Genomic DNA, 27183 nt, shown 5'->3' with positions numbered 1-27183 from the left:
TGGTTTTAATAGGGAAAAATGAGCCATTTTAATGTTGATAGGGGACTGAAGAGATTGGAGCTGGGCAGTATTCGGAGAAGGAAAGGAAAGAATCCGAAAAGGACCCAGCCAAAGAGGAGAAAGTTTAGCGGAATGGTTTTGAGATGCGGAATTAACTGGGTGATTTTTGAGAAGAACGAGATCAAACAACTTGAATTTAGGGGTTGAGACACGATAATTACAAGCTTTTCTGTGTACCTCCCTGGCCTGAAGGAGCTTTTGATATGCAAGTTGTAACTGAGAATGGTTGAGACGATCAGAGGGAGTATCCAAAATGGAAGGTAAATCCCACGTAACAGAAAGAGGGGTATTCAACTCCCTACCAAAAATGTTTAGCTTAGGTATGACCCGTAGAAATGTTTATGGTAGAGTTTAAGGCTAGAACAAAAGATGGAAGTTCAGTATCCCATAACTTCTGATTCTGGGAATGAAAAATAGATAAAAATGTTTTTCGATTGCTATGATAACGTTCAACAGTATTCGCTTGGGGGTGATAGGGGGAGGTGCAGATCGTTTTAATACCCAAGGAGAAGCAAAAATTATAACAAGGTTTAGAAGTAAACATCGATGCGTTGTCGGAAACAAGAACCTTAGGGAGACCTGTAATAGGAAAAATATGATTGGACAAAAGATTGATGATATTTTTAGAAGAAATATTTCGCAAAGGGCGAACGATATGAAATTTAGAAAAGCCATCCAATAACGTGAAAATATAACAATTAGATTTGGAGGATTTAACTATTGGGCCTACAATATCGATATAGAATTTTTCAGAAGGATAAGTAGCCGGAGAGGCAGCATAAGTTCCATAAGGAAGATGATTTAGAGGCTTGTGTTTTTGACAGGAGGCACAAGAACGGACCCATGAGAAAATATCTTTGCCCATTTGGGGCCAAAAGAATTGAGAGGCAAGGAGGACATAGGTCTTGGATCTATCGAAATGTCCTCCAACAGGAGAATCATGGAAATATAGAAAGACCATAGAACGTAGACTGGAAGGAAGAACAAGGCGAGGAGTAGCCTTGGGTGTAGGTTTAAACATGAGTAATTGCTTTTGGAAACGAAATGGGCCAGAATAATTTGGAGAGGCAAGGTCGCGAGAAAGTTGTTGGCAGTACGAGTCAAGCTGCTGATGTTGCAAACAAGACTGAAAAGAAAGGGGAAAATTGGTTAAAGAGGAAACGGAAAGACAGAGTTAATAGGAATGGAATCTAGCTCAAAAGCCTGACGGTGATGGTTTTCAAAGAGACGAGCAAGGGCATCAGCGACAGAATTATTATACCCAGAAATGAATTTGAGAGAAAACTTGAATCGAGACAATCGATGTAACCAGCGACCCGTACGACCAATTTTTGGTGCATTATGGAGAAGCCAAGAAAGAGCCTGATTATCGGTACTCACAATAAATTCGCGATGGTCAAGGTAATCAGCGAAATGTTCAATAGAAAGAATAAGTGCAAGGGCTTCTTTTTTCATACGTGGAATATTTACGTTCTACGTGAGATAAAAGGCGACTGAAATACGCAATGCGAAGAGTCTGATCATTGATGGTTTGTTGTAGGACGGCACCGATGGCAACGTCAGAAGAATCAGTAGATAGTTCGAAAGTTACATTAAAATCGGGAATTTGTAGAAGAGGGGCATGGGATAATTTAGATTTCAAAAAAATTAAATGCAAGTTGTTGACGGGATGACCAATGAAATTTAACACATTTTGTTTTGAGAAAGTTTAATGGTTCAGCAATAGAAGAGAAATTATGGATGTACTTAGCATAAAACCCAACCATCCCCAAGAAGGATCGTAAATGTTTTAAGTTACTTGGAGCTGGGATTTTATGGATAGCAGAGACTCGCTCGGGGTCAACGGCAATACCTTGCGAACTTAAAATGTGTCCGAGAAATTTAATAGAAGTTTGGGCAATCAAGACTTTAGAAGGATTCACATTTAAGCCAACGTTGCGAAGACGAGTAAGGACTTCACGAACGTGGGACAAATGAGATTGAAAATCAGGTGAGAAAATCAGAATGTCATCAATGAAAGGAAATAAATATTTATACTTAATGTCAGAAAATAAAGAATTCACGAAACGTTGCATTATCTGAGAACCTACGTTCAAATCAAAGGGAACTTTTTTGAATTGATACAGACCATTGGGAGTAAGAAATGCAGTATACCGAGAACTAATATCGACCAACGGAAGCTGATTATAGGCAGAATTAAGGTCAAAAATAGAAAAAATTGAACCCGAAAAATGTGGAAAAGCTGAGTTCAATTTAGGCATAGGATAAGCATCATAGACTATCTTATCATTGAGTTTCCTATAATCTACAATACATCTCGCAGAGCCATCGGGCTTATCAACAACAAAGGCCGGAGACGCGTAATCGGAAGATGAAGGAATAGTAGTATCATCTTTCAACATTTTCTGAATTAACTGATTTAAGACTTCATTCGAGGAGGACTGAGGAAATAAGGGGAAGAACGAACAGGAGTAGAATCTACGAGATCAATATCTGCAAAAAATGTTGTTGACAGTACCCAAGTTGTGGGTGATGACGTCAGAACTCAGTGAGTAAGGCTTGAACCTGATCAGAATGAGTTGAGTTAATACTAGGAAAGAGGGAATGTGAAACAGAAGGGTAATCACGGGTGTGAATTAAAGGAACAGCCTGTCAGAAAAGGGAATAAAGCTTCAGATTGTGCCGAATCAAGAAGAAGACCAGTATGAGAGAAAATCATAACCCAAAATGATAGGAATTGATAAGTCTTTTACGATCTGAAAGGTAAAAGGCTAAGAAAAATGTAGCATTTTAATATGCAATGAGACAGTACCAATAACATCCAAGGGTTGATTGGAAACGGAAAAACAACTAGCGGAAGATGGAAGATAATGTATGTGAGGATTTATTTCAGTTAGAGATTCATAAAACTGAAAACTAATAAGACAAATAGCCGCACCTGAGTCAAGTAAAGCAACCGATGGAAGATTATTAGCAGTTACCAGAACATGACAGGTAGGAGGTAAGAAGGAGGCAGAATCAGGAGTGAATTGGGAAGACGATGTCAAAGAGGTAGGCTGAGTAACGGGAGGCAGATTTTCCCCAAATGAACGTCGACCGCCTAATGACGCGGGGGGAAGGCGTTTCCCGAAGGCTGAGTAGTACATTGGCGAGCAGTATGGCCAGGTAATTTACAACGGTAACAAGTTATAGAAGGGCGAACAGTGGGGGCGGAAACCGAAGTCAAAGAGGGATGTGACAGAGTGGAAGAAATAGTTGGTGGAGGAACGGATGCATAATATGAACGGTCACCTAAGGAATTAATAGTATGTTGATTGGCTATTTATAGAGTTGAAAAAGAGAAACTAGGGGAGCTAGTACTATGAAAAGCATTCGAAATGATGGGGCAGCATAAAACTGTATAATGGAAATCAATTCAGAAGTATTATAGGAGATATTCAAGACATCACTATAAGTAATAATAGAATCCAAATAATCATGGGCAGGTTCATTCGGTAACTGGTGACGTCTGATGAATTCAGTACTTAATTTATACCGAACTTCCAGTGGTAGGAAATAATTATGTATAGCGTGCCTTAATTCATACCAGTTTGAAAAATTAGACATGTTGTCAAGCCAAAAGGTAGAAAAGAAACCGTAGTCTTAGTAGAAAGGAGGCCGATTAATTGCGGGAGAGAAGCAACTTTTATGTTTAAAAATTTTCGAACTGAAAACAACCAAATAGTGAGGCTACGACGATCTGTCGCGAGTACTTGAGGAACTTGAAGAAGTGACTCTTTAATAATTTTTACATTGAGGGAGCTGTCAACCGAAGTAGTAGTAGGTACAGGAGGATGAAAGTAGGGAGGGGGAGGGGGAGCCATAGGGTGTTGTGAGAAGGAAGGTTTACTATCGTCAGATAAGAAATCAGGTGTATGATTAGTTGAAGACGGGTATATAGAAGGAGAAGGAGAAGTAGAAAAGGAAATTTAATCTTGTACGAGAGGATTAGGTAGCGATAAATTTTGTGGTATCGGAGAAGATAGTAAAGAAGAATCTTCCCCTAAAGGGAAGTTATCCGAAAAACAGGCCATGATAAAGAACACAAAACGAAGGGACTAAAGTTCAAAGTCCAAACCAGTTGCAAAGCTTATCGAAGCAAGAAAAGGGCAAATATGAAAGCATAAAAGTAATAAGTGTGCTCACCCGGTCTGAAGAAGAAGATTGAAGTCAGGTTAATACCAACACGGACCAGCCGCGTGAAAAGCACAAGCTCCCACTGCTTAATTACAATATGCGAAGCAGACCTGATCGCCGGTCGAAGGGAAGCGGCGAGTTATATAGACCAGTGAACGCAGGCCTAGAAAGCACTGGAGACAGATGACGTCACGAAGTGACACGAGGAGGGGCGAAAGCCCAAGCAGTAATGAGGCAGACTAGCAAGCAGACGGAACGAAAGCATAGCAGTATAATGTCTACAGGACCGGAGCGATGCAGTATGCCCAAGGTGAGAGAAAGTTTGAGATCGGGAGCACGTAACATACTCACACCACCCAGAAAAAATATCCGAAGGATTGGTGCCAACACGACGACATGAAGATGGTGACGTGGGTGGCACAGGTCGTCCAATGTAGCGCAGATAAAGGCGAAAGGCGGAGCAGATCCCACGATGTGAAGAAAATGAAGACAGGAGATGAAGCAGAAGCCCGATGAGACGAAAAGTGAAGACAGGAGATGAGGCAGATCCCACGATGTCCCGAAGAGGCGCCATCTCAGGGACAAGCAGGATGATGCAGCAAAAAAGGAACAAAAGAGAAAATAAGTAACATGAAGGAACAAAGAAAGAAGAAAGGAGAAAGAGAAGGGGATTACAGGAAAAAATAAGGGGGGGAAGAAAAGGGTAAAGGCAAGGAAACGATCTGGATCGTATACAATAAAATATAATTTTTAGTGGTCTGGAAGATGATTTTACAATACAAGATAGTAATATTAATCAATAAATGTATCCCGAAAGGGGATAATGAGGAATTTTTTTTACAAGAATAGGGGGAGGATCAGGCATGAAGGAGTTAAGCTGTGGGAGCAGGGCCGGGTGAGCAGAAGCAAAAGCAAAAGTAAAAAAAATAAAAGGGAAGAGAGTGATGGACAGCAAACTAATAAGAGAGCAAAAGAAAAAAGGAAAAGGGACAGCAGACCTGATCAATACCCATCTCCCACCCTAGGAGAAAAAAAATAGGTATGGAATGGTTTTAATAGGGAAAAATGAGCCATTTTAATGTCGATAGGGGACTGAAAATATTGGAGCTGGGCAGTATTCGGAGAAGGAAAGGAAAGAATCCCACCCAAAAGGAGAAAGTTTAGCGGAGAGGTTTTGGGATGAGGAATTAACCGGGTGATTTTTGAGGAGAACGACATCAAACAACTTGAATTTAGGGGTTGAGACAAGAATTACAAGCTTTCTTTGTACCTCCCTGGCCTGAAGGAGCTTTTGATATGCAAGTTGCAACTGAGACGATCAGAGGGGGTATCCAAAAGGGAAGGTAAATCCCAAGTAAGAGAAAGAGGGGTATTCAACTCCCTACCTAAAACTTTTAGCTGGTGTATGACCCGTAGAAATGCTTATGGTAGAGTTTAGGACTAGAACAAAAGATGGATTATGTACAGGGTTCTTTATTATTGGTGGCAAGAATTTTTTTTTTCTAGCACACAAGCTACATAAACATTGTCGCTGATGTACGGAAACAGATCTTTGGGAATGTTTTCCAATTTTGAAAATTTTCACCCTCTGTATGCATCTGTCAGCATGAATTCGCACATTTGCTACACTCTGAGTTTGTAACACTTCGTCTCCTGTAAATCTCCCATTGTGAAGAAAAGGCAGCATATCAAGTAAAGAATGAGGTGACTGTGTTTTAAAACTTGGGAATCCCTTGTCGGCTAATATAACGTCCCCTTCACTCAAAAGATTTAGGGAGCCTGAATTGTTAACAATAAAAGTATCATCAGTTCTTCCACCATAACAAGCCAAAAAAAAAACAATAGTTCCGTTTGGGGTCACAGCTAATAAAATATTAAATTATAACATGACTTGTACGCCAACGGCCGTAGCCGTGTTGAAACACCGGATCCCGTGAGATCTCCGAAGTTAAGCAACATTGGGCTTGGTCAGGGTTTGGATGAGTTGCTGCGCGCTGTTGGGGGGGGGGGTAAGGGAATGGAGGAGCGGAAAGGAACTGGCCAACCTACCGCACGTAAACTCCGGCTCAGGAACATCTCTGCGGAGGTTCGGACCTGCCTTCGGGCAGAACAACCCTTACCTTACCATGACTTGTACGAAGAATACACTTAACATCTCTCATTTATTCCTGATGGCGTTTCTGATTTCATTTCTGTGCAATCTATTATAACTCAGGATAAAATGTTTTAAAAGCGCTAGGCAAAGTATTTTGAACGGATAGTTTGCTAGACCAGAAAACAAAATTAGAAGTGCGTTTTATGACTAGTCCGAGAGCAGTAAAAAATATTCGCGCAGCAGTAGTCCGATGTACACCAAGTATGACTGCCAAGGAAGCAAAGGTCCAATTTCATTTTCATTAAAAAGAGTAAACAAACATCGTTATTACTTACAGTATATTTAAGGACACTTTAGAAACAAGTAAAGAAAGTAAGGAACTGAATGTTTGAAATGAATCACTTGTTAAATCCTTCAATTGTGACTCAGTTTTTATGCTCTGGTACCCACGAAACCCTCTGCATATATCCAGGGGGTGTTAGGACCACAACTTTTATCCTCCTTCTCCGAAATACTTGGAGGTACTGTGCTTGAGTTGCACTGTGTGCCTACATCATTCCCAGAAAAAAGACACAAGTGAATTCGAAAGTCGTTACTTCAATCTCAAATTCTGCTTGTACCGACTTATGTAGTTTTCACACTCATTTTTTCACAATAAATTCATGAGTTTCCTGATTAGAAGACGTATATATATTTGAGCATTTCATTCGTTTACTCGCTCTTGAAACCGGGATACATCACATTCTCTTTTCGGTTTCTTCTTATAGCTCTCATGAAACACAGATGGTATATATGATGGATGATTTTCAGTATAAATTGGCTTTCCTCCAACAAAATGTTCACTGCAAATGACAGAACATTTGGTGGGTTCCGATGGAGTTCCATCTGTACTGAAATGCAGGGAAACATTTATTATTAATATTATTATTATTATTATTATTATTATTATTATTATTATTATTATTATTATTATTCGACGTAGTCAAGACACGTGCACATACAAGGACATGAATGTAAAAATACGAACCTGCTGCAATGCATCATTGAAATGAAATGTACTTTTTCAAAGTGTACTAAAATAAACGTGTTCTGGACTTGGCATACCTGGTATGTTTGAAATGTGTGATATGTAATGTGTGATTTACATCAAAAATGAAATAAGGTAGTCTACTGTACTTACTTTATCCTTCCCACAGCCGAAATCCACTTCCTGCATCTGTCCGATTCCTACGGACCAAGAAATGTGTGAAATGTAATTCCTTTTCCATGCGTGTTTCTTTGTGTGTTGTGGCAGTTCACTGCACAACAGTTTCTAGTTGATTTAGGCATTTTGATACACTACTACTACCACAATTTCACACCCACAGATACACAGCTTGGGCTGACAGCTCAAGACAAGATCACCAAAATATTACCGGTTTCTTCCGCTAGAGGCGCTAAGAGCGGCCGTGCACGCTCCCTATATCTGGGAACTTGAAAATTTGTGCAATGAGTATGGTATGAAAATTAGCTTTTATAAGACTAAGTAGACGTCAGTAGGTAATAAATCCAAGAATGTCCGATTGGGAATACAAAGTTGGAACGCGGAGATAATTTCAAGTACATAGAATAAGCTTTCCCCCAGGATGGTAGTGTAATAAGTGAGATTGAATCAAGGTTTTCTGTATTTCTGGTAAAACCAGGTGGGAACAATGGCAGGAGGGAACTCTGAATGAGGAAATAAAAGCTAAGTTAATAATGTACTCGATGGATGAAGCTGTACTCATAAAATGGCTTCGGTGGTGAGATCATGTGAGGTGACTGGTGGATGATAGTTTATCTACTTAATTAATTTCTCTATTATGGAGGGTAAGAGGGGCAGAGGGAGACCTATACGATGATGTTGTGAATGATAATTGTACTTCAAAACCCTGAGGCTTTAAAATTGTATTCTTTGCATAGAAGAGAACTGCGGTACTTATTATTACTTGCTAAGTTAAAAACAATTATATTCGGCGCAATACGGTATATAATCATAATGGTTAGTGAGTTATGATTCTGGTATGGTGTTACGAATTAACATGTGAATAAGGAAATAGAGGGAGACAAACATGGTAGTTAGTTTAGAAAAATGCCACCTTAGTCAATGATTAAAGGAGCAGTTTTCCGACAGTATTTCCTAGTAGAGAAAGTTTCTGTATGGACATTTCCTTGTGTAAAGGGAATTTTAAATAATAAGTCTCTTAATACATCTGAATATAGCATTCTCAAAACGGAAAAGTGCTATTTTACGTTGTGCATATGTTCCTCTCCGAAAGACCATGGGAAAATTACTGAACCTTAGCCTACTCCCAGTCGCAATTCGGCAAGTCACGCTATCACCTGTGTTAGGTAGACCATAACGTAAACGGTTTATTTATAGATTGTCAAATCCGTAATGCATATATTGCTTTGATTGCCTTTCATTTTCTTTGATTACCTTTCATTGTATTTTAATGTATTTTGTATTTTCAATATTTTTAAATTAAAACAAATCTATTCACCACAATATATTATCAACTAAGAGAAGTAATATTGTGGAATTATACCATGTAATTTTATGAAATCAATTACGGTTTGTATATTAATAAAGTCTATTTCTGGTTTACAGTCCTAATCGTAATTAAGCCTGACATATAAATATCGTGTTTAGCATGTCGATTTTATTTCACACATGCAACACACTTTTTAAAAGATAAAACATAAATTCTTCATCAAAAATAAGATTAAAAAGGAAAGAAAATTCATTTTGGCAAAAATCATACGTTATTTCCAACAGAACTATATCATGTAATGCATTAATATATAAATGAAGATAGACAACATTGATGAACATTTTGCGAATCACTGTCTATGCAAGCATACTGAAGAATTTGTTGCACCTTTGAAATGCGAAGCTGTTCAACAAATGTCGTTCGGATGCACCAAGATTTATTTTAATCCATGGAATAGGTATCTTACACCATATATATAGAAGGCTTAAATATATTGTTAATACAATGTCAATATCACATCCTGCCAGTTGAAGTTATGGCGGAGAATGATTGTCTCTTAATTGAAAAAAACATTTTGCTTCATAATGCTACCTTTCTTCTCCCTATTAATTTCTCTTCTTATGTTGTTGTGTGCTTGGAAGTTAGAATGTTGGTTTTCTGAGCCCAATTTGTTGCTCGGTCTGCTACTATTCAATGGAGCTCAAATATGCCTTACGTAGTTATAAAAATGAGTCAGAGATGTAAAAAAAGGGAAACTATCATTTTCAGTCTGGGTGAATAATGTCAATATACTGTCACATATTTCGTGAGTTTTACATTCCCTTCTGTGTTCCCATATTGCTTTAGTCAATTTCTTACATTTTATGTTACGCTAAAATTCCCGTAAACTTGTATTTCTCTTCCTATTGTTGTGATATTATACTTGCTATTTACCAGAACTCTACACATTCGGACAAAGAATAAAATTAAAGTTGTTAATGAAGAACCAAAATTTATTCTACTTTTAGTTTATGTGAAATAATTCGCAAGTAATATTTCTCTCTCCAAGTAATCACCTCTTTATAACACTCTCCCGTGTTTAACAGTTTTATTTTACATTAACGCGGTGTTTTTAAACCCGTTTGGAATTTTGATACATCATGCGTTTCTTTGGAATTTTGAAATACCATTTGTTTCATTTTAATGAAGTAGCCTTAATATTATCATTTATGCTTGAATGTCATTTTTAATACCACATTAATCATGTAAGATGCCTTCTGTGAAAAATTATAAATACAATTGTCTATTTTATACTAATTTTATGCTAGCACTATGAAATATTTAAGTTAATATTTTTAATTACAGTATTGTTTTCCATAATGTTGAGAAAACTGAGCGAGATGTTTCTTTTAAACTAGGTAACATCTATGGTCTAGGAGGTATTGTATTTTAGTCAAGTAAAAATGGCGACGTATATATTTTCAGAGAAATAAAGTTCTGTTATTTTATGTTTCTTAAATCTTTCAATATGGTGGAGGGCCGAGCATTTGACGTTTGGCTCCTAAGCATGATGGCAAGATAGATTTTTCGTCGATGTTTTGTGTTTACTCCCGCAATGAGGAAGATAAAATGGTAACATAAGAATCGACAAAGCACTGTTCACTCGGCAATCCTTTGCACTTCATATGTTTCTTGAAGAGAAGAAATATGAAGCAACTTGCACCGAATTTGATTTTTTTGAAACAATATTTGGAGAATATCAATAACTAAAATGAAGAGGTTATAGAATGGATTTTGAAGAATGGTGCTAGTGACGAAGAACCGGATCAAGAGGCGCTATCGGCTGAGGAGTATCGCAGTAAGTAAGAACTATTGAAAGTATGGCAATTCCTTAGACTACAGTCTAGCGCAAGTGAACATTGAGCTAATAGTGCTGATGTAAATACGAAAACCAAGCTCCCAACCGTACAAATTCCTGAGTTCAGTGGAGCACTCAGATATTAGCTGCAATTTTGGAACAATTCCAGCGTATCTAGAGATTGTACTGATAGATAAATGTTATTATCTGATGCAGGCTATGGTGACAAACTCCAGAGCTAGGTCTGTTATAGAGAGTTTTCCCGCTACACACTAAAGTTACGTGTTAGTGATCGAGGCACTTCAGGAAAATTTTGATAGGGTAGTGTATAGTATAAATCGAGGATCGTCTTAACTTAATTTGACACTTCTTGTGGTACATCACTGTGTTAGTATGTTGCCACTACCTATTTTAAGATTCCGTTTGATGCAAGTGGGAGATGTAGCTGACGTCAGGTGCGCTTTCTTGCAGATTAGTATACATGCAAATGACAGGAACTTCCTACGACTTTTATGGTAGGATGATTGGGGGAACATAATTATTTATCGACACAAGAGAGTTTTGTTTGATGTTATTAGTCGTCCTTATCTGTTAAACGCATTAGTCATAATTCATCTCGCGAGGGTTTTCGATGAAAGTCGTCAGGGAGTTCGTGCATAATCCGAGACCACAGTACAGGTCTTTCGGATTGCTTTCATGTTCATTAATGATGAAGACCAGCTTACAACTTTCATTCAAGAAGCCATCTCTCTCATGGCTGATGACTGGTTCGAATTACGTGGATGAGAATTCACAAATCCAGGTGTTTTTACAGAGGCTTGTCTCACTAACGCACTTCGTTTAATATGGGACAGGAAACATGACACTATGGTCATAAGTCAGGACTGTTTAGAATGTTCCAGAGAACGTTACCAAAACGACTATCCTTCCCATAGCCAATGAGGTGTTTGATCCAGTTGTCTTTCATCTCCTTTGACACAAAACCAAAACTTACCATAATTGAATTATGGTGTTTATAAATTCGGAGGGATGAAGAGGTGGAGCAAGGCCTAGCCAACATATTTCCAAAATGGGCAGATTATATCGCATGTTTGGAAGACGTGAAAATCCAAATATGGCTTCCTTCTAACAGTGAACCTTCCCAATGGAGTGTGTTACAATTTGTGACGCCAGCAAGGATGCCTACACTGCAGCAGTGTTTTCAAGGGCGTAGATGATTCAGCATGTGAATGTGCAGTTGATTCAGGCAAAAGCAAGTGTTTTCCCTTCGAACAATATAGTCACGATACCTCATCTACAACTACTTGCAGCATTGATAGCTTCTAGAATCCATTCATCAATAAAGAAATATCTTCCCACTATCTGTGAATCATATTTATGGAGTGATTCATCCACAATCTTAGCATGGATTAGAAGAGAAGATCAGTGGGCTACCTTTGTGGGGAACCGGGTGAATAATATAATGAAGCTGACTCAAGTAGAAGAGTGACACACAGCAAGTGGCCGTGCAGTTAGGGTCGCCCAGCTGTGAGCTTGCTTTCGGGAGATAGTGGGTTAGAATCCCAATGCCGGCACCCCTTAAGATGATATTCCGTGGTTTCCCATTTTCACACCATGGAAATGCTGGGGCTGTACTTTAATGAAGGTCACGGCCGCTTTCTTCCCACTTCTAGCCCTTTCCCATCCAATCGTCGCCGTAAGACCTATTTGTGTCGGTACGACGTAAAGCAAATCGTAGAACAGTGGCGCAATGATCCAGGTATTTGTAATCCTGCTGACCTGCCATCTAGAGGTTGTTCAGGGCATGTATTGAAGCACAATCCGGGTGTCAATTGTTTTTCGTCTGCACAACTCCTTGGACATAGCTGGACATAGCTGGACACCACTCCCTGTTAGTTGCTGATTGGTGTGTGGTTAACAAGGAAGCTGAGGGTATCGGGTTAACAATCTGCTGCTAACATGATGTATCTCACAACAGGAGTGCGAAAGAAACATCCGTGAAATGCTCCTAATGAAATGAGAGCTGTGTGAAACAAGTTGTTTAAATTTTTAACCTTCCATGTGTGAAGTACTTAAATGTGGTTCCGACTGGTCAGCTACAAAATACGTGTTTAAAACACTAATGTGAGTGAAGAAGAAAGTATCTAAGTACTAAAATACATAAAGCATATTTGGGCCTGGAGTAAAACTGGCATATTTTTAAAGGTATCAGCAGCTCAGGAATATGTCAAAAGTATCATTTAAAGACAAATAGAATATTCAGGGCTTTTCCCTGCCAGTACTCTCCGGTACACGTACCGGCAAGTTTTAGTTTTTGGAAACTGTGATGAGATGTGGATTTATTGTTTAAAAATGAATCTCACCTTAGGTGCTGGCATCATCACGTGATGTCGAATTATGGCGCCAGGGAGTCATCATAGTTAGAGTTATCGACAGTATTATGAAGTATATGACATCAGTCCGGTTCGATAGCACTACTCTTTCGACTTTACATGCTTGTCGCTTAAAATTTGGGAACTTTATTAATGTTACTGTAACCAGCTTCGATTCACTTCCCGTTCACTTAACTTCGTTGCTGTGTGTGCTGTGGTTGCGTCTGTTACGTATTCCGTCCGTGAACTGGTTTATTTCCTATATCCTTGATCAAACCCAATGACTCGAAAATCATTCAGTTCATCTCTTCCGCTCCGGCAAGTAAGACATTGAAACTTTCTAAGTGTGAATTGAGTGAATGTAGTGTGATAAAAACAAGTTTGGGGAAAATGCGGCGATCGAATCTGTAACATCTGAACACGTGGTTGTGACTACCAAACATGCGGTTGCGAATGAAAATCGTCCCGAGTGTTGGATTCCACAGCAAAAAACTGATTTTTGCGAAGAGAATTACTGTTTAATCGTGAAAAGAAAAGTTTGGATATAAAATTTATCTAGAAGTGATGAAGTTGGACATTGAAGAAATCAAACAACATATGAATATTTCTAAACCATGGGCAGATGTTCACACTACTTGTTGAAAATTAAAATGACTTCACTACGAAAAAATTAGTCCGAGATCGTAAAATTCGTTCCTTTCATAAGGCTGTCACTAACATATCAACTGCTCCAAAAGAAAAAATGCTGGTATCTATCATTCAATCTTTGAACATGACAAAAAGATAACCATCAAATTCCTCAGAACAGCGTAGAAAAATCAGCCACTCGTGGAATGTTTATCTTCAATTAATCTTTAATAGCGACATGGGCCGAATTCTTTATTCGACCAATGCTTGTATAAGAGTGCATTATGCAACACGCCTATAACGGCAATAATTAAGATACGATTATGTTTATGAAACGAGGGAAACGAGTTTTATAATTTCCATACGAGTGTCTTAATTACCATATAGGTGAGATGCATACGACTGTATATGCTTAACGATAATTATAACTCTATGTTTTAAATATTCATAAATTTCTGTCGAGATGTCGCTTGACAGTTGAATTTACTGAACAGAGCGCAGAGCGCATGCGCTGGGTTATTTATTTTCCGTCAGTGGATCAGAGACCTTGGCAAAGTCTTATGTTTCGAAAGCTTTGTTAGAAGGATATCATAACCTAACTTTATTTCAAATACAAATTGTTTATTGAGTTGGTGAAGTGAATTTGCGGGAATGTGCGATGTGGTTGTGGAATATTGGAAGTAGAAGGTGCATTGATGTTAATATATGTGTCCGACATGTTTGATTTTGGAAACAAGTGTGAAGCTAGTGCGTTGAATGCAGATGCGATGTTATCCTCACCTAATTGGTCAAACAGGTGTATCATAATGAAAATCTGAGCTCTGATTGGTGGAGAACCTGTATCATAATGAAGATCAGAACTCTGATTGGTGGAGAACCTGTATCATAATGTAACTTGAACTATATTGAGCATCATTAATATTCAGTTTTCTGGCAATAATATTTATATTCGGCATCGTCAAGCATAATCACATTTCAGCACATTGGAAATGTAATGAAGAAAACTCTAATGTAGAACATAACTGAATTTTATTGCAAGATTGCTTTGCTAATTGTCGAATGGACTACTATTAGCCAATTATCATCTTTAATAATACTGTATATGTGAGAACAATGCTTCGCGATAAGGATGAATGTACAAGTCTATTTACTGATATTGCTGAGTTGCAAAATGATTCTTCCCAAGCTATGTTTCAGTTCTGATTAACGTGTTGAATGAATTGGGCTTCTATCAGGAATATATTAAAGAAAATATTATTGCAGTAGCATGTGATGTAGCCGATGTGAAACAAGAGGTAAAGAAAAGTATAATGACTTTCATTAAGGAGCAATGTCCTCATTTGGCACTGCGCAAACCATGGAGTTTAACTCTCTGTGGAACATGTTGTTACGAAGGACTTCCCATAAGAGGTTATTCATTTAAGTAATTTCTTGACAAACTTTGTACATTATATCACCAGTCATATAAAATGCCACAGAACTGAGAAATACTTCTGACGATCTGGATCAGCGAATGTACTACACCGGAAGAATTCTAAATCCCCATTTGGTAGCTTCAAGTTGCAGAAGTGTTTCTGCAGTTCGGAAAAGTTATGGATTACTCGTGGCACACTCTAAGTGCAAAATAGAATGAGGACAGGAATAAAAGTGAAAATGTTATGAATGATGTCTATTTAAAATAGTTAGCCATATTGATTTTATTCTTGATCTTGGTCTTACGAGTGATACTCTTCAAGAGTTCTCAAAACTCAGCGTTGAAGTACAAGCACTCGATATGACTATCTGCAAGGCTCGTAAAGTAATATCCAGGCAGATTATTCTGCTTGAAGATAGGAAAATTAATAGTAGGTCGCACTGCTGTGAAACTCAAATTGTAACTGAGAATTTCATATTCAAGGGAGTTCTCCTAGATAAGAAATCAGTCCAGCTGCTAATACAAAATTTCTCGTGATCCTCAAATGTTCTATGACAGCTTATGACGACGGATGAAAACTCGTCTGTTATCAAAAGAAGACGTACAAATACCAGAATGGACGAAAGTACTGTATCATGAATATGTCCAGATAATGTTCAGAAGAATGTCACTTTTGGTACTCCATGTTTGGGATATGTCAAGTGAGTTCCGGTAAACGTTTTTCCAGAAAAAAAAGGAACTGGAAATATTACACATTTTAATTGCTGATCCTTAGTGTGCCCTGTAAGAATTTCAAGATGTGGGCAATATAATTTCGAAATTTGTGTAGCTTGCTAAAAAATGTACAATGTTACCTCTCGGCATGTGTTTTTAAAATCCGAATAACGTTTGATATCATTTAAATCAAACCGAGATGTACTGCTTTTGAAGAATATATATTACGGAATTACGTCGGTATTTAAACTAAGGTAGCTATACTTAAATTGCTTGAAGCTTCCGGGCTGTTCCTAACCGTAGGTTATGTTGATTTAAGAACTATTAATAGTTTAATTTTGAGTTGGACTTATTCCATCCCTTGATATTCATTAATGTCACCATGACCAGTCTCTTGTAATTAGCAATCTATGAGGAGAGCATTATTTAGCTACTTACACACGTTTAAAGTCACAATTACTAATTTATTACAAGTTATAGTTTTTGAAATATGGCTAAGGCAGTCCTCGTGAAACTTTTTTCATTGCTCATTCTTCTTTTTTTTTTGGCCAGGCACGGCGATTGTTTCATCCTATTATTTCTAGGCCACACCCAGCCTTGGTATTGGGGTTGTCTTTTGCTTTTTCTTAGTTGGTGGATAATAATTAATTATTTCTCTGTTAATTGAAGATTGTTTTGGAGATTCATTTGAAAGGTACTGATTCATTAAAATATATGTATAGAAAATACATAGATCAAGTCGTGAAACTTAACACGTATTGCGTGGCAAGATAAACACATGGAAGTCTTATTATTGCTCGTTGGTATGTTGATACACAATGTCTTGACGTAGTAAGAAACTAAAATACATATCACATATTGCCAAGTGCATAAGATACGTTCAAACAAGGGGTAAGCATGTAAACGTGTTACATGTGGCTGATATTAACAAGATCTCAAACATGAAATTCTTCAATGATTCATTGTTGAAGTCGACTACAATATAAGATAAACTGCTCCACGCTAAAGCATAACGTTTACCCATAATTTACAGTGAGTGGGTTTAATGAAGAGTATGATAAAGGAGAATATAGGGACAAACATTTCTTTTTAGCTACATAAAGCATACATCGTGTTGCCCTTCTGAGTTTACAGAAACTCGTTATTATTGACTTACCTACTTTAAAATATGGAAATTATTACAAAGCCGAAAAATTAAAAACAGTGAACAAATTTGTCGAACATTACTGATTTTACTAAAGTTAAGCTTGTTACCATACAATATATTTCATTTTGTAATACAGTCCATCTGAATCCATACGTTCAATATATTTACTGTAATAATTCAACACTACACATAATAGCTACAGAGCACAGAAGTGGTCTTCAAACAATAGCAAAGATTCACAACCAAGAACAAAGAGTGAAACACTACACAAGTCAAATACAACATAAATTCTGAACATTCCTCCCACCCTGAAATTGTGAGAATAATTTCAGTCACTTTAATATCACAAATAACTTATGCCTGCAAATATCACAGGGCCTGTATTTAGCACAGTTCTATAGTTTACAATTTATGAGGACTATTTTTCATCGGGGATCGCTCTGCGAACACTACAGGTACTGTACATTTGGATAATGATATCAGGTAAAAGGCTTTGGAAACAAAGGGGTCCTCTCAAAGTGTCTGTCTCAGAGCCTGCATTCATTCAAAAGGTCCTACCACTATTCCATCTTTCAGCCCTAAATTGGCTGCATGAGATACGCCGTCCCTTCCAGGGAAGAGCAACATTATTCTTATAGACATGATATGGGCTTTTTGGCATAAGTCGTGTCAAGATCTCAATGTGAATCTCTTTACGTTTAGCAGAGAACTCGACTGTTAACAAGGAAGACCTCTCCAATAATGAAAGTTTGAATTCAGACGTTTGTAATAGAAGTGTAAGTGGTACGTCCATTCGTCACCAGATGGTTCATCGTACGCGATACAGCGTTAGCATTCGAAGCGGAAGCTAACGCCGCCACCAGAATCGGTCCGGGAGGGGAGAATAACTGGTGTACACACATGTGAAAGTATGACTCTGACACAAGCTTGGAATGAAACATCTGGTGATGAGGAACGTACGAATTTGGAAAACCCGAAACGAATAACTGGGAAGAGATTTACCTGCGTAAATCCTTAATGGCTGGGAACCACATATTACTTAATTGATAGCCAGTGTCCCTGTTGAAATCGTTAGGATTTCTACGTATTACCACAACTTCCCGTATAATTGTGGACCAGTAGTGTCTGGTGTGGGTAAGAGCTCGAACGTCTAGGAATACGATATATTTACCCGACGATAGAGCGTGCTCAGCTATTGCTGATTTGTCTGGCTGGTTGAGATGGATATTTCTTTGGCGTTCCTTGATGCGATTTCCAATAGACCGGCATGTTTGACCAATATATACTGTAATCGTAACCTTTGCACTTGGTGGCTGGATGAGCATAAGACCAACGCAAGGCGTGTGCTTATCTGGAGTCCTACAGATAGGGAGACGTTTACTTGAAATAAGTATAATGGAATTCAAAGAGAGCTGATGAATTTATTAACAACAAAAATTTCAAATTTCGTATCACCTCTGTACAGAAGATAAACTGGATATGCCTTCTCTCCGCCCTGGTCTGGCAAAGTTCGTTGTAGTCCGGCTGCGGTTCTCGTTCGACCCTGGGGCGCCTTCCGATGGAGATCTAGACGATCTAGACGGTCTGGATGATCTGGAATTTCTAGAAATTCTGCATGGTCTAGACCTTTTAGAAATTCTGGATATGGAAGTTCACGTGATATGAGTATTGGTCGAGCTTACATATTCCGCACTTGCGCCCTGGGCGTGTTTGAGTTACACAAACTGGTCCTGCACACATGAAAATGATTATCGAAACGGACTCAGAATGATTTGCAACAATTATAGATCGTGCAATCAGAGATTTATTTAATTAATTAATTTCACTCGTCAGAATGTTAATAAAATCTGACTCGTGTTCTGAAATTAACCACTTGAAAGAAATATAATACGGTAGAATGTCACTAAAATTGAACACGCAACTCGACATTGCTTCTGGAAATGTCAGTAGACTAAGTCGAATGTCAAATAGAATCGAATTCGTAACACAGAATAGCCACTCAGAAAATTGTATAATTGTATGACTTTGCACTGTCGAATGTCACTGGAATCGACGTAGGAAATAATACAAATAACGCGATACTTAGTAAAATAAAGTTTATCACTCGGTGATTGTTAATTAATTTACACGATATCTTACAAATTTGAAGGTGATCATTTCAAAAACGAAAACATTCATCGTGTGAAAATAGTCTCATTCACTTTAGTTAATCACAAATAATATCATAACACAAATGGAGTTGAGTCTGTTGATAGGCTGTCCTTGGTTCGACTGCACGAAAATTAAATACTACTTACAGAAGCACAAGTTCAAATATACTGTTCGTAGCTAAGAACCTACGGAATGTTTAGAAAGTATGTAAGAAATAATCTCCACTTCGCGAAAATACAGGTTCAGTGATTCATCCAAACTACTATCTCAATCGTCTATCACTCAAGAAATCCTAAACTCAACTACATTGTTATACTTTGTCAAAATATTTAAATCACTCGATGAAACCTTAGGTTTTAATGCACTGTTCGAAGTCTATCGTTCGAAGAAATATTTTGATCAATTTGTAATATAAGCACTCGGTTGTTTAGCGATATATTTCAATCACTTTGAAACGTAAGCATTGGGTAGCAAATAATACAAGTCCCTGAAAGTTAAAGAAATGATCAGTCACTTGGAAATGAACCCATGTTACACTGTTACACTGTCCAAGTTCACATTTAAAGTTTTATCACTCACGAATGGAAAACCCTGAAAATTTATGTCCGGTTTATGTTACCGTGGAGTTAAAGTTTTCTAAGTACGAAGAACTTCATCTAAAACTTGACATTCGGCGAAACCGTAGCTTCTTGCGACGAATAATGCCACCAGCCGACCGTCTGGTCTCGACTGTTGTACATGACTGACTTTGACCTGCTAACTGCCCCCCCCCCCCATTTATACAAGAATCGTGGGAATTTAAGTTATTGTATCCTGTTGAATATCTGCCTTGATTCTGGTGGAATTCTCTTCAAACTTGCTGAAAATGGGGACATACAATTGGTTAATACGATGATGTTTTGCTCCTAATTTTATCCTAATCCCCCAAAAGTTATTAGCAATAGAACATTTCGAACGCTCTACTGGCTGACGTATTCCAGCTGTGACAAGATAAGGCGGGATGTGACGTCAGAGTTTCCATGTCGCATTCTGCCTGCTGCTGCAGCCAGCTGTGCGCTGACGCACGGCGCATAGTTCGAGTGCGATTGGAGGGGACAGGGAATTTTATACATCCCAGAGTGCAATAGTGGAGACAATTTGTCCTTGCTTTTATCTACACTGTAAGCAATTTTGGTGAAGGTGCCAAACAGGATTTTTACATTTTGTTTGTGGAGGACCTTGACAATTCGGTCTGTGGTATTGTGAATGTAAGGCAGGTAGAAAGTCCCTTTCACCTCTTCATTCTGTGAGCTTTGCTCAGCTGTTCAGCTGGGATGCAGGACTCTATGAATCTGTACATCGTTGTAATCACTATCCTTGAACGTGACAATGAGTTTGTCCATATCCTCCTGGATATTTGATGGCTCATAAATTTGTATTGTTCTCATGACGAGTGTCGGGGAAATGCCCTGTCTTTGTTTTGGATGGTGGTGACAATCGGCATATAGATAGCGATTTGAGTGGGTAGACTTTTGATAGACTTTATGTCCTAAGCAGCCGTCCGGATTCTTTCTTACTAGAACATACAAGAAAGAAATGCATTCTTCCGATTCCATCCCCACAGTGTATTGAATTGAAGGATGTTGGTGATTTAAGTGATTTAAAAATACATTATATTTCTGAGAACGCTCTGTCCATACAACAAATGAGTTATCAACATACATCCACAAAATCATAGGCTTGACAGGCGCCGAAGCAATAGCCTCCCTCTACAAATGCTCCATACAGACAAATTGTTAGTGCGACAGGTATGCTACATATGCTTTGGCTAAATACCTAAGCAAGTTGCTTCAGCCACATATACGACGTATTGAATCATATGTTAAGGACTCCCGGTACTTCGTCAATTAGTTGTCAACCTAACCCTTCACCCTAATGCACTTTTGGTGAGTTTCGATGTGGATTCCTCTTTCACTAAAGTGCTCTCATTGAGCATCTGTTCCCTGAAGACATTACTGAGATATTTTACCACTGCATAAACTAGAGGTATTTCTTGTGGGGTGGACGTTTTACGAACAGACAGACGGGGTTACTATGAGAAATCCACTCTCGCCGGTAGTGGATAATTTCTTTATGTAGAATTTTGAGAGGGAGGCTATTGCTTCGGCGTAGAGGTATGTTGATGACACATTTGAGGTATGGACAGAAGGCCCTGAGAAACTTCATGACATTTTAAACCACTTAAATCACCAACATCCTTCAATTGAATTCAGTATTGGCGATGGAGTCGGAGAGATGGCTTCCTTTGTTGGATGTTCAGTAAGAAAGAAACCGGACGGCTCCTTAGGACATACCGTCTACCGTAAGCCTATCCACACAAATCGTTAACACCATGCAGAATATCACCACTATCCAACACAAAAACAGGGCATTCTCACGACACTGGCCACAAGAACGACACGAGTTTTAGTGTCATCAGATATCCAGGCCGAGGCAGACACACTCAAGGACACGTTCGAGGGTAATGGTTACAACGATGTACAGATTCATAGAGCTCTGCATCCTAGAGGGACACGTGAGCAAAGCTCACAGAAAGAAGATGTGATGGGAACTGCCTACCTGCCTTACATCCACAAGACCACAGACCGAATTGTCAAGGTCCTCCACAAACACAATATAAAAATTGTGTTTGGTACCGGCACCAAAATTGCTCACAATGTAGGTAAGAGCAAGGACAAATTATCTCCACAATTACACCCTGGGGTGTAAAAAATCCCTGTTCTTGCGGCAAGGTAGACATTGGCCAAACAGGCCGATCTATTGGGACTCGCATCAAGGAACGCCAAAGAAATATCCATCTCAACCAGCCAGAAAAATCAGCAATAGCTGAGAACGCCCTATCGTCGGGTCATGACGTCGTGTTCCAAGATGTTCGAGCTCCTACCCGCGCGGTACCCTACACGTCCACGATTATACGGGAAGCTGTGGAAATACGTAGAAATCCTAACAATTTCAACATTGACACTGGCTATCAATTAAGTAATACGCGGTTGCCAGCCATTAAGGATTTACGTAGGTAGATCTCTTCCCTGTGATTTCGCTATTCTTATTTCGGTTCGGTGTTTTACAAATTCGTACGTCCCTCATCACCAGATGTTACATTCCAGGCTTGTGTCAGAGTCATACTTTCACACATGTGTGTACACCAGTTATACTCCCATCCCATACCGATTCCGGTGGTACCGTCAGATTCCGCTTCGAATGCTAGCATTTTATCGGGTACGGGAGCTATCTGGTGACGAAATGACGTACCACTTACACTTCTATTACTAACGTATAAATTCAAACTTTCATTATTGGAGAAGTCTTCCTCGGGAGCTGTCGAGATTTTCTTCTGAAGACGCGGAGCGATATTATTTGCTAAACCTAAAGAGTTTCACTTGATTTCTTGACACGGCATAAGCCCATAGACCTTATAATGTCTACAAATATGGGCCGTGAAAGCATCAATCTTGTTATTATTCTTGCCAGTAGTTACTTCACTCTCTTTTGTTGCTCGCAAACCAAGCATAACCTCATCACCTTCCTTCAAAGCCGATGCTCTTTTTCCTTTAGTGCGCTGGATAAGCTGGGAGAAATATTCATTCCTAAAGCATTGTTTCAGTTCTTCCATATGGTGTTGTCGGTAGCGCAGACGTGCCTGGACTTTCTCCTTCTCTAGATGACCAATATCTTGAACATTGCACTCTCAAGCATCGTTAGGAAACATTGATGGTATCAAAGGATTTACGAGGTAAATCATCAGGATCATCTGATACATAATTCAGTGGGCGTCCTGTGATGACGGCCATTCATCACAAACCGAAGTCATTAGTTCCTCGTAACTGAGTACAGATATTCCGAGAACTAATCTCAACAATTACACTGACTGACAGAGCAAATGCAACACCAAGAAGGAGTGGTCAGAACTTTATGCCAATTGCAGGGTAGACTGACGTCACTGAGGTATGCTTATGATGTGAAATGCGCCGCTGTGCTGCGCACGTAGCGAACGATAAATGAGACACGGCGTTGGCGAATGCCCCATTTCGTACCGTGATTTCTCAGCCGACAGTCATTGTAGAACGTGTTGGCGTGTGCCACAGGACACGTGTGTAGCTAAGAATGCCAGGCCGCCGTCAACGGAGGCATTTCTAGCAGACAGACGACTTTACGAGGGGTATGGTGATCGGGCTGAGAAGGGCAGGTTGGTCGCTTCGTCAAATCGCAGCCGATACCCATAGGGATGTGTCCACGGTGCAGCGCCTGTGGCGAAGATGGTTGGCGCAGGGACATGTGGCACGTGCGAGGGGTCCAGGCGCAGCCCGAGTGACGTCAGCACGCGAGGATCGGCGCATCCGCAGCCAAGCGGTGGCAGCCCCGCACGCCACGTCAACCGCCATTCTTCAGCATGTGCAAGACACCCTGGCTGTTCCAATATCGACCAGAACAATTTCCCGTCGATTGGTTGAAGGAGGCCTGCACTCCCGGCGTCCGCTCAGAAGACTACCATTGACTCCACAGCATAGACGTGCACGCCTGGCATGGTGCAGGGCTAGAGCGACTTGGATGAGGGAATGGCGGAAAGTCGTGTTCTCCGATGAGTCACGCTTCTGTTCTGTCAGTGATAGTCACCGCAGACGAGTGTGGCGTCGGCGTGAGGAAAGGTCAAATCCGGCAGTAAATGCGGAGCGCCCTACCGCTAGACAACGCGGCATCATGGTTTGGGGCGCTATTGCGTATGATTCCACGTCACCTCTAGTGCGTATTCAAGGCACGTCAAATGCCCACCGCTACGTGCAGCATGTGCTGCGGCCGGTTGCACTCCTGTACATTCAGGGGCTGCCCAATGCTCTGTTTCAGCAGGATAATGCCCGCCCACACACTGCTCGCATCTCCCAACAGGCTCTACGAGGTGTACAGATGCTTCCGTGGCCAGCGTACTCTCCGGATCTCTCACCAGTCGAACACGTGTGGGATCTCATTGGACGCCGTTTGCAAACTCTGCCCCAGCCTCGTACGGACGACCAACTGTGGCAAATGGTTGACAGAGAATGGAGAACCATCCCTCAGGACACCATCCGCACTCTTATTGACTCTGTACCTCGACGTGTTTCTGCGTGCATCGCCGCTCGCGGTGGTCCTACATCCTACTGAGTCGATGCCGTGCGCATTGTGTAACCTGCATATCGGTTTGAAATAAACATCAATTATTCGTCCGTGCCGTCTCTGTTTTCTCCCCACTTTCGAACCACTCCTTCTTGGTGTTGCATTTGCTCTGTCAGTCAGTGTATTTAATGAACTCGCATTTCTCGATGAATTGGATGCTCCAACAAAGTTAGTACCGTTGTCAGAGTAGGTAATGGATAGATGACCCTTCCTCCGATAAAGTTTTCCCATTAAATAATAAAAGCATCTGTAGTTAATGACAAAAGTAGTTCCAAACGGATTGTTCGGAGGACGGCACAGGTGTAGTGAACAACCCATACATTGAAATTAGTTATTCAAAAATATTGGCATCTTTAAACCGATCTTTAGATAGAGAGGCAGCATGTGTTTCAGCATTCTTTAGTTCATGCCGTGTACACCGCAGAAAATGTTCTATCACCTTATTTATAGTCCTCCTGGCTATTATTATCCAATAACGTTTCCTCCAATAGGTCATTAAGAACTGCACACCAACATGGCAATGAAGTCGATGTTGCTTAATAACCATTGCTTCCACTATTTTATGTTTCATAGGCAGCAAGACAGGTACCTGGAGTTCATTTGATCGTCTCTCATCACAATTTCCGTTTTAATTCGGATGAGACCTACCTCGTCTATGACAACATTTATCCCACTGAAGTTATTGCCTTTAGTTGGGGATGAATCTGATGAATCCATTTGATGAAAATTAGTTATGCTGCCTTAATTTTTTGAAAAATGTAGGGGACCTGTATGGGAGTTAGTCTTTCTTGCATTACTACAAAAACTTATCTTCCATACCACAACACTCACTCGTTGAGGAAAGCTCAAATTTCTTGTCACTTCTATACTTGGTATCGTCATGGTGTAATCCAACTTCTTCCTTTCTGCTAGGATTGTGGTTTCATCATCACTGTCCTCCGGCCGATTAAGTGGCCTCTCTTCTTCTGGTCGTTTTGACCATTCCGGGCCTTTCCACCATTCTTTCAGTGTGTTCGGATAACATCCTCTTGATATGAGATCAGCCGGATTGTGTATTGCACATGTTGAATTCCTGATCTCTTTTACTTTGTTGCCAACAAATGTATCCCCTCGTTCCTCTTTCCTTATCCAAGTTAATGCGGTTGAGAAATCTTTCCAAAATATTGTCTCACATTTTGCAGATGTAGGTCCGACTTAACTGATAATGCCAGTCTACTTCCAAATAGGTATCCTAATAAATCCTTCCTGCAAATAGTGATGGTTTTGAGAGGGGCTACATTGGCTGTAGCTAACAGCAATTGCACTGGTACTCCGTGGTCGCTTCCAGTTCTTAAGAGCATCACAGCAGAATGAGCGTGTTGACTAGCATCTACGAAGATATGAAGCGTCCATTAGCTCATTTACTTCACCATACCCGTGATTAGTTGAGGAACTTCCACTTCCTTTAAGCAGCTTATTTCCTGATAGCGCTTCCGATATTCATCAGCGATACTCTCAAGTAATGGTGAGTCCCACTTCTATTTGTCATTTTTGGTTTAGGTTTCCACGCTCCACGCCTTCAGCAACAACAACATTGACTCCATCCACTTATGTGCTGTTGATCTGTCGTCCTTACGGAGGTTAGTAATATGATGTTATATTAATGCGCCTAGGTTAAACGGACTGTAGGTAGTTCCAAAAAACACTGGTGTTCGTAAACTTCCATTTTCTTCATATCTCCATTCTCCCACCTTAGGAAACGCTGAGAATCACAATATTCCCCCACAACCTCAAACATTTGGAAGGCTTTTTCGGATGTATGGAGTAACTCCAATTATGTCCTCTCGAAATTTGAAGAATAACTCTGGAATTAACTGAACATGATTGGGCTCTTTCTCCAGGCAGTCATTCAATTAAACACATTCTGTCTTGCAGGGTAGGGCAAAGACTCGACGAATAGGAGTTGTCAAGCTTGTTAATTTAATTAATGGCCGATGAGGGAGATAATGGCACCGTTTTTTTTATTCTCCATTCGGTACCTCTTCTGTAAATACTTCTTTCTTTCAGTCGGTGCAAATGTGATTGTGAATGGTGAACAGGATTACCTTTCTCATCTTCTCAGTTGTAGACTTAAGTCTCTTCTCCGCAATATGATTATTACAATACTCTGGGTGACCTTTCCTCCATGGAAGGTTTATTATATAGCGACAATTGCCATCTCTTTCCAAGGTGCTGAGAAGATTCTGTTTGACCTCTCCAGTCGTATTGTCTTCTACATGATCACAGATTCCAATAGACTCCAGGTCGCATATCACTCCTGTAAGGAGCACAATCCCGGGGAAGTCACTGACTGGGTCACTTATCCATATTCTCCTCATTTTCAGCTCCTTCAGCAAGTCTGAAGATATTGACACTCGTAAACTCGATTACAAATTTCACGATGATCCCTAACTCTTTTTCAAAATTGATTTGTCCCTCATCTCTTCCAATGTTGACTTTTATCTCTTATGGTTAATGCCAGAAGATTGATCTCCACCAAACAAAATATGGAATACTATTTCTTCTGCACATGGTTCTAATGCCATCTCTTTAACTGTGCTCTGAAGGAGGTAGCTTCGTTGTGAGCCGCAGTACGAGCTTGCTCCTACAGTTTTCTGTTCACCATTCCCTTTTAATGTAACAATCAGTGTTTGATGGTAAACTTGATTGATATAAGTATGGTTAGCTAGGTCGGATGTAACTTGTTTTTACTCTGTTTCATTCTCAATCTCAATATTGTCAGCTCGTGATAGATGAGGGCACACAACTGTAATATGCTTATTTCTAAAAAGAATGCAGTGAACTGAAGACTTTCAGTTCTTAGCTAAGTGATTATATCTTGTATACAAATAGCAGCTACCTTTTCCTTTCA

Source organism: Anabrus simplex, chromosome 2, assembly GCF_040414725.1.
Source record: "Anabrus simplex isolate iqAnaSimp1 chromosome 2, ASM4041472v1, whole genome shotgun sequence".
Classification (NCBI taxonomy): Eukaryota; Metazoa; Arthropoda; class Insecta; order Orthoptera; family Tettigoniidae; genus Anabrus; species Anabrus simplex.
Note: the sequence above shows the minus strand (reverse complement) of the source record.